Source organism: Gymnodraco acuticeps, unplaced genomic scaffold (assembly GCF_902827175.1).
Source record: "Gymnodraco acuticeps unplaced genomic scaffold, fGymAcu1.1, whole genome shotgun sequence".
Lineage (NCBI taxonomy): Eukaryota > Metazoa > Chordata > Actinopteri > Perciformes > Bathydraconidae > Gymnodraco > Gymnodraco acuticeps.
In genome coordinates this window covers 318,151-334,317 of record NW_022990558.1, presented here as the reverse complement: position 1 = coordinate 334,317, position 16,167 = coordinate 318,151, and the positions used below count along the sequence as shown (strand labels likewise).

Genomic DNA, 16,167 nt, shown 5'->3' with positions numbered 1-16,167 from the left:
AGAGGGAAACACTGACTTTTGAATTTAACGGTGGGGTAGGTAAGTTTGAGAAACCGGCTCGAGATACACCTTTTGTTATATTCCATGGAATGCTCTTAACATCCCGATAGCAATGAATATCTGAAGTGCTTTGACAACAAATCCATAAAAAAACATCATCTGTGAAAGCCGAAGTGCTGTAAAAAGCACGACCAATCATCTGAGCCGGCCCGGCTAAAGTAACTGGATGGTCTACCTGCCTGTCAGCCTTCCATCTGGGCACAAACTTATCTCGTGCCCTCATTGGTCATGTGCGCGTTCGTGTGTGTTGGAGGAGGGGCTCTGTAAGGAAGTGGCAGATTTTCTCCCGTCGTGTATTTTCAAATTCTAGCGATCTCGAGCTGGTTTCTCAAACTTACATACCCTACCTTTAAGCTCTAAATCACACGCACGATTTGTCTTCTCTAATGATCCAGCTAAAACACAATGAAAGTCATGTTTTTTTGTATAACACCAGCAGTTTGTTTATCTGAAACAATGTTAAAAAACCCTGATAGTCCACAAACCATAACCTAGGTGTATGAATCCAAAATGTTCTGCATGGCTGATACAGCAAACGGTTGGTTTTTATTTCCGTGATTTAAGTGAACCGGCCCCTAAAAGTATTCACATGAGCTCATTATACATTTACCACATGGGAGAACTTATTTTTGCTGTTACTACTAGGATTATTTTCTCATTTTTATTAAGCTTCCGCTTAATGAGCCCACTTCGCCAGCACTTTGAGCTGAGTTCATAAATTAACACCTCTGGTCCTAACAAGCCTGGCTTCATCTCTCTACAATTAGTCTTTGCATTTTTATAAAAAAGAACAATGAGAGTTAAGTTCCACAGTTACTTGAAACCAGTCGGTGTTGGCTACGATATAAAAAGAGAAATAGCATGAAGCTGGCAGCGACTGGCCACTGATGGCTCCAATTTCAAAACAAGTTGTTCAATTTCACACCATTTACATCCCAACCTGGCCAGTGCTTGGTAAAAATATCTGACTCCACGAAGTATAATTTTGATGTGAGCATTCAGTGTGGGCACACTTTCAGAAGCAACCGAGTGTTTCAAACATTCCTGGAGGCCAATCATGTGTTTCTAACAGCGTGGGTTAAAATATTTTTCTCATGGAGACAATAATCCCATCTGTCACTAGGTAAACGCGGTAATACAGTACAGATCGCATTAATATTATCTTATTATTATACTTATACATAAGAGGCCATGAATAATCTTTCACCACATTGCACTTTCACAGCTGTCTCCATTTCCACTCTTGGGACTGCTCAGAAGCTCTCTTGCAGCTAATCAAATAATAACCCAGGTGTAACGGCCCAGAGGCAAGGAAGCAGTCAAACTTGCAAGAGAGGCACATTAAGAGCAACCTCACACCTACTGTACAGGCTGAGCTTGAATTGTGATAAATAACAACAATGTGCATGATGCACACTAAGCACATGCAGCATTTTTGGCGCTTGAATGCATGAAGCACATTTTATGGCGATGAATCCAATAGATGTTGAAATATTTCAATTTTAATTAACTGTCCGATTACAGAATCCATTCGATTTTAGCCCCTGGGAACATGAATGACTTATCCATTACATGTCACTTGTTAGACGCTTTTATCCAAAGCGACTTACATACTCAATACTGTGGGCAATCCCCACAGGAGCAATTTGGGGTGAAGTGTCTCAGGGACACAACGACATGCTGACTGCAGTGGGGTTTGAACCTGTGACCCCCTGATTTGAACACCAATGCTCAACCCACTGCACCACATGCCTCCCTATCCAAACAATCAAGTAGATTTTGAGATATTTCACAGGATAAATGAAAACGTTGACCTGCTGGTGGCAATAGAGGAGAAGATAAGAAGTTACCAAAGTCATTAGACCACAACCTCATGAATGTCTGTACAAAACTTAAAGATGATCCACTGCATACATGTTGAGATATTGCAGTGTAAATCAAGTGGTTTGACACCTTATTAGGAAAATGTTGTCAACCAATCAATAGTAAAGTGACATTTCTGTCCCATCTATATCATGTTGGAGAAGATAACTTTATATATGACATCTATTAAACAAGGATGTAGATTAAAGCTGCAACCCAATAGTCTCTTTGTCATCGGAAAGTTCCTAAATGACTGAAATTACCTAGAAATATCTAAGTGGCAGCCATGATAAGATCTTATTGATTAACCTTAATGCTGTTAAAAAGTTCTTCAATGCTTCTTTTCTTATCTCTTTATCACAGGTTATCAGAACTTAGTTCATGAGAACTCTTCATTCTCATGAACTAAGTACAGATCGCGTTCACACCGGAATAAGTCCCTGGGGGTGGATTAGGCAAATGAAGCCGCTGACGTCACTACTTCTTCTTCTGCTTTGGGTTTACTGGGAGGCCGCAAACAACTTCACGGCGTATACTGCCGCCCAAAGTCCCCGGCCGGAAGTCCCCGGAGTTGGGTAAATTCTTCCGAGTAAATCACCAGAACGCCGACACCTCCTCATCTCCACCGTTCCCATGTTTTCTTTTGTGTTGCCATAAGTTAGTCTCTCTGCGTTTGTGCGCTGGGCTAATGCTAATAATGCTAATGCGAGGATAATAAAATGGCGGCTTCACAAAACTTTTTGGGAATTTTACGGGGCGTGGTTTGCAATCCGCCCAGCCAATCAGACATAGGAACCTTTTTCTCCCATGAAAGTTCCTGCTCTCTAGCAGGGACGGAAAAGGGGGTGAAAAGGTTCTGATTAACTCATTTTAGTTCCGGCTCTTTTTGGTGTGAACGCAACATTTCGGAACTATATCGGAACTAAAGTGGGAAAAGTACTGCGGTGTGAAAGAGCCTATTGAAGTAAAAAAAAGGGGCTAGGAGAAGACATAGAACATTTATTTGACTATTCAACTACAGCCTATAAGAGTAGCCAATTCTTACCTACATACAAACAGGACGTTATGGGCCTTTATGAACAGAGAATGTTGGAAGCAGCAGGACAGAACTAAACTCTAACTAGTTTTTTCAAATTCTCAACTAGACCACATATTCACATAAAAGGACAGCAATATATAGAGCATAGCTCAATTGAAACAAAGCACTTATGAGCCACCAATCAAACTCCATTTCAAGGCAAGAATTCTGTTTACTGTTTTACTGCTTTTAATTGAACTATTCATATCTTAGACTGCACTGTAACTTTTATCCATGTACTTTTTTCTTTTAATGTTTAATTGACAGCACTGTAACTTTTATCCATGTATTTTTTTCTTTTAATGTTTATTTTATTAGCTTTTCTTTTTAATGACTGATTTTAAATGCCATTTTCTTAATCTCTTTCATTTTTTGTAAAGCACTTTGAATTGCCTTGTGTTGAAAAGTGCTATATAAATAAACTTGCCTTGCCTTGCCTTGCCTTGCCTTACTTCCTGATACAGAAATGCCCTAGCATTCGGTACAAGAGAGAGTTAAAAACAAAAGTGTGTGCCAACATGTGACCAAGACTGAAAGCGGTGGAGAAAAGGCAAGCAGGCATGCAAAGACACAATGAGAAGTTATCCTATTAGAGACAAATCCACACAGAGGAACAGATTTACACTGAAACACAAACACAATATTGGCACTGACCTTGAAGCTCCAGTAGTTTGGTTGTTGCTAGGGGGGGGCAGAAGAAAAACAAAGAGCCAAGGAGACAGAAAAGGGACAGGGAGGGGAGAAGAAGGAGGAAAAGGATTTAGTGTGAGACATTTTGTCATGTGTTAAACTGCAAAACACTACAAAAGATCACCGGCTAGGGAAAACCGGTGCTGAGAAAAAATGCTTTGTCACTCCGTTCCCATGGGAAGATATGCACGTGATACCACAAAGTGTGACTAATAAAGGTTAAACGGGACATTTTCTCCATGCAGCGAGTGTGGTACGCTCCCTAAAATGTCTCTACCATAGCCAAAAAAATGTATCCATTTTCTTATACATTAGGCTTGGGGAGAAAATGATGGGCTAATTATTGTGATGATAGCCAGATTAACTTGCGTTGTCCTTCACTGCCATCATAATAGGACTTTAATTGCTTGTAATTGCTTCTCAGCAATTAATCAAATGTTTACAGTGACTTCACACACACTAATGATGTAGCTCCTAAACTCTACCCATCGCTCTCCAGAGATGCAGAGTAGTCTGGCGTGGACCCAGCAGCAGGATTAAAGCAATGCACACACTGGATTAAGAAACTGCCATATTCGCTTTATCTGAGAGGAGGCCGGCGTGCAGGTCAACGTTCCTCTGATTCCTTAAGACACAGCGGCTGCATGTCTGCTCGTCCGTGACATACAGTTCATGCATTATAATGAATATGCTAATCCACTAGTGTACACTTTGTGATCAAATGTATTTTGGCAACCCTATCCGAATACTGTATATGTTTGGGACTGCTTTTCATGGTTTGTTTGGTTCCGAATTGACTCAACAAACATATCACAGGTAGACTTCAACTTTGGATAATTTCCGCCATCACTCTGCTCCAATTCCTCGTTTGCATAGATCTTACATTCAACGATGGCTATATATCGTTTATGTCTCAAAATCCTATTTTAAGACATTTTAGTCCATCTCTCAATATTGGCATCCTGACTCTAATCCCAAAGTTCAAATCTTCAAGGTGAAGATATAACTATTTTAAAACCGGGCACAAATGTAAAGTTACATTTTTGTTAAAATTCCTGTCACTCTTCTCTTTAATAAAAAAATTACTCAAACAGAATGAAAAGAGCTTTTTGTGGGGACTATTTCCTATAGTGGATGAATCAAATTTTGGAGCAGTTGTGGTAACAGGTTCAGGAATTGTGAAATTGTATGTGAAATTTAGTCAACATAAAATATAGTATGTACGTTCATGGTAATAAAGGAACATGTAACCCAATGCAGCAGTGTGGCTTAATTATGTGTTTTAATAGTTTGGGGGAAATGGAGCTCTATGGCGGAGAAAAAGAAGAGCCATCAGCCTTTTACACATTCATTGTTGGTATTGGTCTTTTTGTGGAACTTGTCGACAAAACATAGAATAATACCAGACCTATAGTATTTTCCTGCAAATAGCAACAGGAGCAGTGGTGCTTGATAAGTGGAAATGTAATCAGCCTCCAGCGAGAAGATGGCACATTTTCTCTGAAGGTTTTTGCACACATTTTTCCCTTGCATTAATTATCAATAATCTTCTCATAACCTATTGTGATATGAAAGTACCCTTGAGGCATCCTGAGGTTCTTTAGAAACTGATTTCCAGTAACTATCAATTATTGACTGTGGTTAATAGACAAACTATAGGGGAGGGTAAGGCTTACAACTAGTAAAAAAAGGACATTTTAATAGTTCTGCATACACCATTAAAGCTTGGAACACGTTAGATATGCTACAGTTTTGGTCATGACTGATATTCTACCGACACAAGATTCTTTGATTTATACCTCAATGGAATGTGTAATGTTTAAAAAGGCAACGCTAGTTCCTGAACTAACTGCAATTCATTATCATGTGTGAGGGATTAATTTTGTCTTTACTTAAGATATTTGACCTTTCGGCCTGTTGACGTTTTACGACCAAGCCGAAGTCTGTTATCTGTCTTAAGGAATGGGAAGTGTCAGCTATTGCTGCCATTGTCAGTTTTATGACCGGTTAACTCTCGGTCACAAGAGCCATAGAGTCAGATAAAGTGATTCAGTGCCTCCAGGTGTTCACAGATACCTTCCCCCAATATGTGGGTTGACTCTCTCTAAACTGGTTAAAAGGTCTACCAAGATGAGAGGGTGAGTCAGAATTGACATGACAACGCACCCGTGCAGTCAGAACCTTTGACTGTGTGACTTGTGATATGAATTCTCCGGCCGAGGCTTGTAATAAACTGCCAGTGTTTGACATCAGAACTCCTGCTAGTCCCGTGTCTCTCTGAGTCCTGACTCACCATTGCTACAGAAGTTTCCTTTACATCATGGACTGGTAAGTGTTGAATGTGTTGATTGAGTAAATGGATATAAGCAGGGGTGCACATAACTGGTACGCAGGTCAGAGTTCCCGTTAGAATATTTTTTCGCCGGTCAACATGTCCGTTAAAGTTTAAATCTTCCGGACAAAATGAGAAGAGTGCCGGTCAAAGGTCTTCTTTGTTATTTATTGTGCTTTAAAACAAATTGATATGATTCGATATTAAACAAACTAATTATAGTAGATTAACTACACTATTCAAAAGTGAACAGTAACTTACAATAACACAGGGAATAATAAACGGTGTGCTCTCTCCCTCTCCTGACAGCCCGTCAGTATCATGCAGCTCGCGGATCAGTAATGAGTGACCCGACAGTAAAACTAAACATATCTATAACTAGTTACGGTAGTTTGAAAGGTCATTAAAATAGCTACGTGTGATATTCTAACCTGATGTGTGTTTTGTTCCGCTCACCGCTGCAGGTGATCATGCAGAGCTGCGTGTCGACTCATCAGCAGCTGAACTCTCTCCCGTCAGATTAGACTTCACTCGCGTTTATGTCCATATTGATCGGATCTAGCTAGTTCTAGCTAATGATATGACTACCTGCTTATTAAAAGACACCTAAACAATAAGAGTCGCTATGCAACCGGGTGAGGCCACAAAGTATAGCGCAGCATTATGCATTTGTTTACATGCCCACCGGAACCCCAAGGCATTACCAACAGATCAACGCACAATCAACCCACACAGGACATCTCTTTCTCCATATTAAGCGTTAGACATTAGAATTGACTATTCTTGTCTGTCACATACTCTTTTGTCTGTCACATAAATGGCGCAAGTTGCGCAACTGATGTGGTATTGCGCTAAACGGAAATTATTTTGAACGGACACTTTGACCGGAGAGATTTAGATTTGCCGGTCTTCAGCATATTTTACCGGTCGTAGTCCGGTAATTACCGGCTAACGGGAACTCTGACGCAGGTACGCATGCGCGGCAACAATCTGAAATGCGTACCGTCACTTGTGTCACAAAGCGCATTTGCGTACCGACGTACTTGTGAAGCTTTTCCAGAAGGCGGTTAGATCACCGGACAACAGAGTCGGTCTCCGTGTGCACAGACAGGGCTGCTGTTAACGTCGGCCTGTACAATGGAATTGTGTCAAAACTACGCCAACCGGCTGCGGAGGGAGAGTCCCCCCCTTCACTGGAGAACTGCGCTAAAACAGCTGATTACAACGTTCAAGCTCTGTGGTCACAAAGTACTCCACTAGCCCCCCCGTCGACTTTCCTGAAGTACTCCACTAGCACCCCCCCCCCCCCGTTGACGTTTGCGATACAGAAGGCTTCATCAAATAACTTTGACTGGAGCCAGAAGTGGGAGTACCAAACACTGACTCCAGGTACTCATCTGAGTACCTCACTGAGAAAGTTATGTGCACCCCTGGATATAAGCACAAGGTCTTTCAGTACTTTTCAAGACTCCGGTGAAAAGGAAAAGGTAGAACAGAGTTGGTTGAATGGTTGAATTCAAAGAGAAGTGACCTTGTAGTGACTACCATTTTTCTGATCTCAGATATTTAACTTTTATTGGTTTTCTGTGGCATTGAAGTTACGTGTATAGCCCAATATATTTACATAGCAGAACATCTCAAAAAACTCTACAGTTTTATAATATTGTAAATATATTTCTTGTTTTTTTGCATTTCTGAACTTGAGAAAAAGATTGTGACCAGCATTTGAATGCAGATCCATACCCATCAAAAAAAGATTGAGGCTGTGGTCAGTCAAAAAAGGCCGTCGTATGTATTTTCCTAACTCATTTCCTCGGCCTTCAATGGAATATTTCATAGAGCAGAACCGTTTTACCACCTATCATGTGGATGCAGCTCAAGGGCATGCACGGTGCTTCCTAAGCAAAAAATACCATTTGCCTATTAATATACATCCACCCTAGCAAGGACATTATTTATCATGTGATCATCTAAGCGTAACTTGTTAGCATGCTAACATTAGCTGAGAAGAACAAAACAAAGTACAGTAAGGCTGATGGGAAGGACTATTAAGTCAAACATTTTGGCTGATGATGTTGCTAGATAAAAAGAGATCACAAAGGCTATTATAACTGTTCCTGAAGTCACATGTCTCTCTGTTTCAATGTGATTGCAATCCGTCCAATACTGGTATTTGCACACTTAATTAAATCTGACCCTGAACCAAAGTGGGAGCAGTCGACTGCTACAGAAACTGGCTGAGATTTGTGATCTCTGATTGTTCCATTAGAATAAAGCAATTATAGATTCAGATCTGTTAAGTCATCAACTTAAATAAAGTTCAAGTCTTGTTTCCAGTGTGGCTCTTGGTGTTGTGTTTGATAATGTTTGAAAATAATACACAGCAATGACAACAGACACTGGTTTAACATTCTGATTCTGTAGTTAAAGGTTCTCATCAACAGCTGCTCACACTATTTTTGAAGGTCCAATAATAACTTCATGATCTATTTAAAGAGGCATGGTATTGATACAAGCTGGCTCTGCTTGCAACATACTGTAAGGACAACAGTTCCACACAGGAGTTGCCCAAAACAAGTATTTATTTACCAACACAGTGGTTACAACCAACAATAAAACAAACACAGGAGCGGTGTCCTGGTGCACCGAGCAGGGCAGCTGAGAAAGAGCGAGAACCTGTTCTGCAGCCCTCTCTTAAATAGTGGAACCAGGTGCCACAGGTGGGTCTCATCAGCTGATTACAAGGAAAACCCAGGTTACCACAACACCACATGGTGGACAACCACAGGGTTGTCACACCCCCCCCCCATAAAAAAGGGTCCCCAAGACACTGAAACATCAAATTATTAATAGAACTTATACTTACATAGACTAAATTAAACAGAGCTTACCGGGGTGTAAATGTTACATTATTTTACCACAAAAACAGGGACCATCCCATCAACCGCTGGTTTGGGTTCGGTGATTTCCTCGGCGGGGGCGAACCTTTGTCCGCTTTTTATCAGGGTCAGCAAGCTCGCCCATCACTGGCTTAGAGGAAACCACTGGTGAAAGAGGCACATCAAGCCACACTCTGCCGCCAGCCAAATCATTACCGAGGATGCCACTCCCGGAACAGGCAAAGATGGCCGGACTCCCATGGCAACCTCACCCTGCCGTAAATCACAGGACAACACCAACCGATGCTTTGGAGCAGACAACAACTGCATCCCCATTCCCCTAGACAATACACTACTTCCAGTGTCAGTTACCGAGGAAAATGGAAGAACACCATCAGTTATGTACGAATCGATAGCACCTGTGTCTCTCAGTATCTTAACAAGGATTTTTTTTCACTTCCTTGCAAAGACACATAACCCTCACGTATGAAAGGGGCATACCCTGGATCAATTTCATCTGCCAACTGGGAGGGGCGAGGTTTCACCTCTTGCAGGGCTGGTCCGAAGTTAGAAACCGCAGCAGCGACTGGTTGCAGGGTAGTATGGAGTTTAACCGCAGCAATAGCCTCATCCCTAGCAACCTTGTGGGCAGTATGGAGTTTAACTGCAGCTATAGCCTCATCCCTATAGCAACCTTGTGGGCAGAAGCTGCAAGGGCAACAGGCCTGGGAAACTGGACATTTTGGAGTCCCTTGGTTTTTGCAAGTACTGGGCATTCCTTTTCCCAGTGACCTTTACCCAAACAAAGGTTGCAAGTACTTAGATCTACTTTATCCCTCCAGCCATGCACGGACCTTTGCTCCGACCTTAACACTTCACCCACTTTACCTCTGGGGTCACCAGACCAGTTATTTCTGCTCCCCCAGTCAAATCTCTCCCCTGAATGAAACTTGTGTGTTAACGTGTATTCATCAGCTAACACCCCGGCGTCTGTTACATTTTTAACCTTATGCTCATTCGGGTACGTAGCAACGCGTTCTGGAAGGATATCTTTGAATTGTTCAAGAAGGAACAGTTCCCTCAAATCATTAAGATGTACTACTACGGAAGCCGTGACCCACCGATTAAATGTCATCGTCAGCTCCCGAACAAGTTCCACATAGGTCTGTCCTTCTGACTTCCTTAGCTTCCTGAACTGCTGACGGTAGGCCTCAGGCACCAACTCATAAGCTTTTAGCACTGCAGTCTTTACCCTTAAGTAATCTTCACTGTCAGCCATACTTAATGCAGAAAATGCTACTTGAGCCCTACCAGTTAACACACACACTGTAATAGCAATGTTTTCTCCGAATCAGACCACTGTCGTCTTTGGCTAAGTCGCTCAAAAAGTCCAAAAAAAAAATCTACAGTCTTCTCCTCGAATTTCGGTAACAACCTCAAGTTATAAGCTACATCAAAAGTAGCTGGGGACAACCCAGAAGAAACCTGCACTTCTCTGCCGCTCTGGACTTATAGCTGCCTTCTCAGCCAACTCATCCTCAGAACCATCATCGACAGCCACTGCTTGCAGAACTTCTTGCAGTACCAACTGGGCCTGTAACGTAGTCACTATGGTGTCCTTACGACCCTGCTTTGGAACGTCTACCTCAAAATGCTCTGCAATTTTTAACAGTTGGTATTTAGTACATTTTTCCAGCAGTTCCACACTGGGACACTTAACAAAATCTGTCAATGTAGCCATGATTATGCAAACTCCCTTGAACCTGGTGTACAGACACCTACAGTGGGGCAAAAAAGTATTTAGTCAGCCACCCATTGTGCAAGTTCTCCCACTTAAAAAGATGAGAGAGGCCTGTAATTTTCATCCTAGGTACACCTCAACTATGAGAGACAAAATGAGAAAAAAAAAAAATCCAGAAAATCACATTGTCTGATTTTTAAAGAATTTATTTGCAAATTATGGTGGAAAATAAGTATTTGGTCAATAACAAAAGTTCATCTCAATACTTTGTTATATACCCTTTGTTGGCAATGACAGAGGTCAAACGTTTTCTGTAAGTCTTCACAAGGTTTTCACACACTGTTGCTGGTATTTTGGCCCATTCCTCCATGCAGATCTCCTCTAGAGCAGTGATGTTTTGGGGCTGTCGCTGGGCAACACGGACTTTCAACTCCCTCCAAAGATTTTCTATGGGGTTGAGAATGATCTGGAGACTGGCTAGGCCACTCCAGGACCTTGAAATGCTTCTTACGAAGCCACTCCTTCGTTACCCGGGCGGTGTGTTTGGGATCATTGTCATGCTGAAAGACCCAGCCACGTTTCATCTTCAATGCCCTTGCTGATGGAAGGAGGTTGTCACTCAAAATCTCACGATACATGGCCCCATTCATTCTTTCCTTTACACGGATCAGTCGTCCTGGTCAGGACAGCCCCAAAGCATGATGTTACCACCCCCATGTTTCACAGTAGGTATGGTGTTCTTTGGATGCAACTCAGCATTCTTTCTCCTCCAAACACGTCTAATTGAGTTTTTACCAAAAAGTTCTATTTTGGTTTCATCTGACCATATGACATTCTCCCAATCCTCTTCTGGATCATCTAAATGCTCTCTAGCAAACTTCAGACGGGCCTGGACATGTACTGTCTTAAGCAGGGGGACACGTCTGGCACTGCAGGATTTGAGTCCCTGGCGGCGTAGTGTGTTACTGATGGTAGCCTTTGTTACTTTGGTCCCAGCTCTCTGCAGGTCATTGACTAGGTCCCCCCGTGTGGTTCTGGGATTTTTGCTCACCGTTCTTGTGATCATTTTGACCCCACGGGGTGAGATCTTGCGTGGAGCCCCAGATCGAGGGAGATCAGTGGTCTTGTATGTCTTCCATTTTCTAATAATTGCTCCCACAGTTGATTTCTTCACACCAAGCTGCTTACCTATTGCAGATTCAGTCTTCCCAGCCTGGTGCAGGTCTACAATTTTGTTTCTGGTGTCCTTTGACAGCTCTTTGGTCTTGGCCATAGTGGAGTTTGGAGTGTGACTGTTTGAGGTTGTGGACAGGTGTCTTTTATACTGATAACGAGTTCAAACAAGTGCCATTAATACAGTTAATGAGTGGAGGACAGAGGAGGCTCTTAAAGAAGAAGTTACAGGTCTGTGAGAGCCAGAAATCTTGTTTGTTTATAGGTGACCAAATACTTATTTTACAGAGGAATTTACCAATTAATTCATTAAACATCCTACAATGTGATTTCCTGGATTATTTCCCGCCATTCTGTCTCTCATAGTTGAAGTGTACCTAGGATGAAAATTACAGGCCTCTCTCATCTTTTTAAGTGGGAGAACTTGCACAATTGGTGGCTGACTAAATACTTTTTTGCCCCACTGTATATATATATATTTTTTTTTTAACTCTGGAATACCTCTCCCCTAGCTAACTGCCTACCCAATACTAACTATCTTGTCTCACCCTAGTCTTCATGCATGCCACGACAGGTGTTTTAAACACTTACCCAATGACCCAGTAAAGCCCCAGCGAAGCTGTTACTCACCAAGACAGCCACAGCCGTGTACCCATGACACAAATGTCGAATCATGTTTATGCACAAAAATAACAAACCAACAAGCTCCCCTAAAGCAGATGTTGCTTATGCCTATTAGGAAAGGTAATTCCAAAGCTACTCCTTAATGCCCTACACCAGGAGCTGTCTACACAATCAAGGCAAACAAATCAAGTAAACAACTATCACCTGGTTCTTGGATCAGACGAGCCCCCATATGTTACAAGCTGGCTCTGCTTGCAACATAAGGACAACAGTTCCACACAGGAGTTGCCCAAAACAAGTATTTATTTACCAACACAATGGTTACAACCAACAATAAAACAAACACAGGAGCGGTGTCCTGGTGCACCGAGCAGGGCAGCTGAGAGAGAGCGAGAGCCTGTTCTGCAGCCCTCTTAAATAGTGGAACCAGGTGCCACAGCTGGGTCTCATCACTGCTGATTACAAGGAAAACCCAGGTTACCACAACACCACATGGTGGACAACCACAGGGTTGTCACAGTATCGACCAATAACAGTCTGTATTTATTCAAGTCTTCTGCCTGCAGAGAAGAGGCAACAGTCATCTTAAAACCCATCAATTAATCACACATGATGGCACACTGAGCTTCTGGGCGAGGATGGGATGTTTGGATCTGGCTTCACGCCAAAATGCTGGCTTCTCTGAATATTATTCTTTGTCTCAATGTTTTTTACAGAGCTTTCACTGTTCTCCAGGTGTGAACAGAACTTGCGAGCTGTTTTTTGGCTTGTACTTATGTTTGAAAACTGATTGCTCTTTACAATGTAGTCACTGCATTCATTCAAATACTGATTTGCACTTTGCCTTAACTTAACCTCCAATTAATATCTCATTTTAGTTTTCTGCGAGTCGTAATTGCACCACATATGCTGTGAGAGCTTTTGATGCAAACGTTTCCCTTATTAATTAAACTAAGGTGTAGGTAGAACTTAATTCATGTTTGAGCAGCTGTTCAGGGAGCTGCCTGAAACCCAAATATTTTCTCTCCAAAAATCTCAGTTGCAAACTTTTGAAATCCGTCTCACTCATGTTGAAAATGGAGTTGAAGGGTATAAGAAGAGTGTTTGTGAAAGAAAGAACAGGCCTGTGGGCTGCTGTGACCCAGATTTCAGAGCTCCGTGTGGTTTGTAGGCATCAATCCAAACGTGCTGACCAAAACCACAAATCCTACCTGATCTGAAGCCATCCAGACAATTACAGGAAGTAGTGTATACACTCTGTTCAATTGTATTCCTTTGTCCTTTAAATACTATTTATTCATATATATTTATAGTGCAGTTGATCCTCATAGAACTACATCAGCAAAAAATGCTTTGTGTGTAACTTCCACTCATTATATCTATTGGATTCATTCTACCTTATTTACAAATGCTATTATGAAATCAATTATATAAACTATGGTTTATATGTATCTGCAGATGACGTGGTCTTTGCTAGTCTTTTGTTTGGGGGTGATGTGATTGCATACGGTCTTTTTACAGCAAGTGCATTGGAGCTTAACTCCAGTAAAACAAATGTGCCATTATCTGCTTTAAACAGGTCTTTACCACACAGCCAGTAACAGTAATGGTCAGCCAGTGGAAACGTAATGTGCTTAGAGATATTCACTTGAATTTGAGAGGGCAAGTTCTTATTGAAAACGTTCTGTCCAAGCGGCAAACTCTGGGGAACAGCCGGGACGCCAATACGGAAGTGCCACACACTGCAGTTCATACATGGGCCACTAGGGACTGGCTGCAGAAAGGAGCAATTTCCATAGACCCCCATGTTAAAATGCCCAACTTTACAGCAGAAAAAAACATGTTTCTACCCATGGATGCAATAAATATTATTATCGATATAGTTAGATTCCACCTTCATGATTATGAATCTGTGAGTGAATTGTTTTCTAACACTACCCTTTTATTTATATTAGGTCTTAAAGTTTTTGCATGTCAGCTAACAGCAACTTGTCCACTCAGCTAGGCTACAACCATAGAGGCTACAACGTTAGTTAGTCATAGTACTGTACTTGACCCTTTAGCTTTAGCTGTGTTCGTGGTGATTGTGCCTTTTCGGGAATATTGTTACAAATACCAGACAATTAAAATGTTGTGCTGTGCGCTTGAATGTACTAACAGAACTTCCAAGAAGTCTAAAATGATAATATTATACATGTTAACCCCGTTCGCAAGTTTTTGTGTGCTTGGTAGCTTAGCTTGTTACTTATTAGCCAGCTAAGGACGTAACCCTTTATGCATACATATACATTTTAGTTTATGATTCAGCCTTGGGTAAGACTTTTATAGTCTATGGCTATGACGCCCATAATGCTAAACGGGAGCAAATGTTAATAGGGGACCCAATTATCCCAGTGGTGGCCGCCGGAGCTAACAGAGCCGCAGGGGGCTAGCTCCAGCCGGCGTCCCGGAGCTAGCCCACTGCGGCTCCATTAGGTCCGGGCGGTGGAGTCCGTCTTTTCTCAACGTGTGAATGACAAGCATTAAGAATAACAAAATATAGCTAATTCTCTTGCAGATTGTCTCGTTTGATTATGAATGTAACGTTTATATAGGGGAACTACACTATTAGCAGTAACTCTGTAATGCATGTATGTCATGTTAGCTTAGCTTCTTAGCCTGAGCTAGCTCTGTTTACTTCCAGTTCGGAGGCAGCAGGTCCCGCCTCGGCTCCGCCTCTTTGCCCTTATTTGGAGCAGGCGGGATTAGACTATGACGTTGCTGTCAAGCCGTTAGTGGCCGACTCCGCCTACGAAGGGCTTCTCGGCAACTCTGCAGAATCCTATGGGTGACGTCACGGACACTACGTCCATTTATATATACAGTCTATGGTTCTGTCCTACGATGTTTGCATGCAGGACATCTGAAGGAGCTTGCTAGTGAGGGTTATTAATGTGGAAATTAAACTGATCACATGACCTGTTTTCTAGAAGCTAAACTCTGGTAAGTACTATAGAAAGCCTTTCGGCAAGGACGTCATAGCATTATACCAAAGGGAAGTTGGCTTACTCAAACCTCAGAGACTCATTTTGATTTGTTTTGTTTTTGGTATCCGTTTCAAACTGATGAACAACAGTTTTTGGTCCTTTGTGGAAGAAAAAAAACGTGTTCTAATCTCTAATCTCAAATATTTTAATTATAGGGTCTCCAACAAGGGCTTTGCGAGTATAACTGTTAGGGAAATAATTGTCCTAGACTCCTAGATATGACGTACATGACCAACCCTGACGTCTGTTATCTCCTTTAAGGAGATAGGCTGCTTCAGCCATAATGTTATTGTTCCCATTCTATGACCGGGCAACACTAGGTCACAGATGGTCTGTTGTTGTGGGGGCACTGGGACACTTCCTTCTTTGTTGTTTGTGGACTCCAAGGTATGAAATCTTCGAGGCCATAAGTGACGGACGCAAGTGACTCAGTGTGCCCAACTGTCTAAGCTATCTTATCAAAATATGTTGATTACTCTCTGTGAAACCAGTTAAATGGGCTAACAAGAGAGAGGCTCTCCAGAATTGACGTGGCAACCCACCCGTGCAGTCTCACCGTGACTGCTGTGACTTGTGATGTGAATCCTCCGGCCGAAACTCCAAATAAATCATCAGTGTTTGACATCAAAGCTCCTGCTCTACCGTGTCTCCTTCCTGAGTCGGTGACTCCCACTACATTGCTACACAGAAGTTTCCCTTAC

General features: G+C 42.0%; 1 pseudogene; it reads right to left on the bottom strand.

Moving 5' to 3' along the window:
* Window positions 1-16,167, bottom strand: part of LOC117553508 — a 159,070-nt pseudogene that overhangs the window by 93,141 nt on the left and 49,762 nt on the right.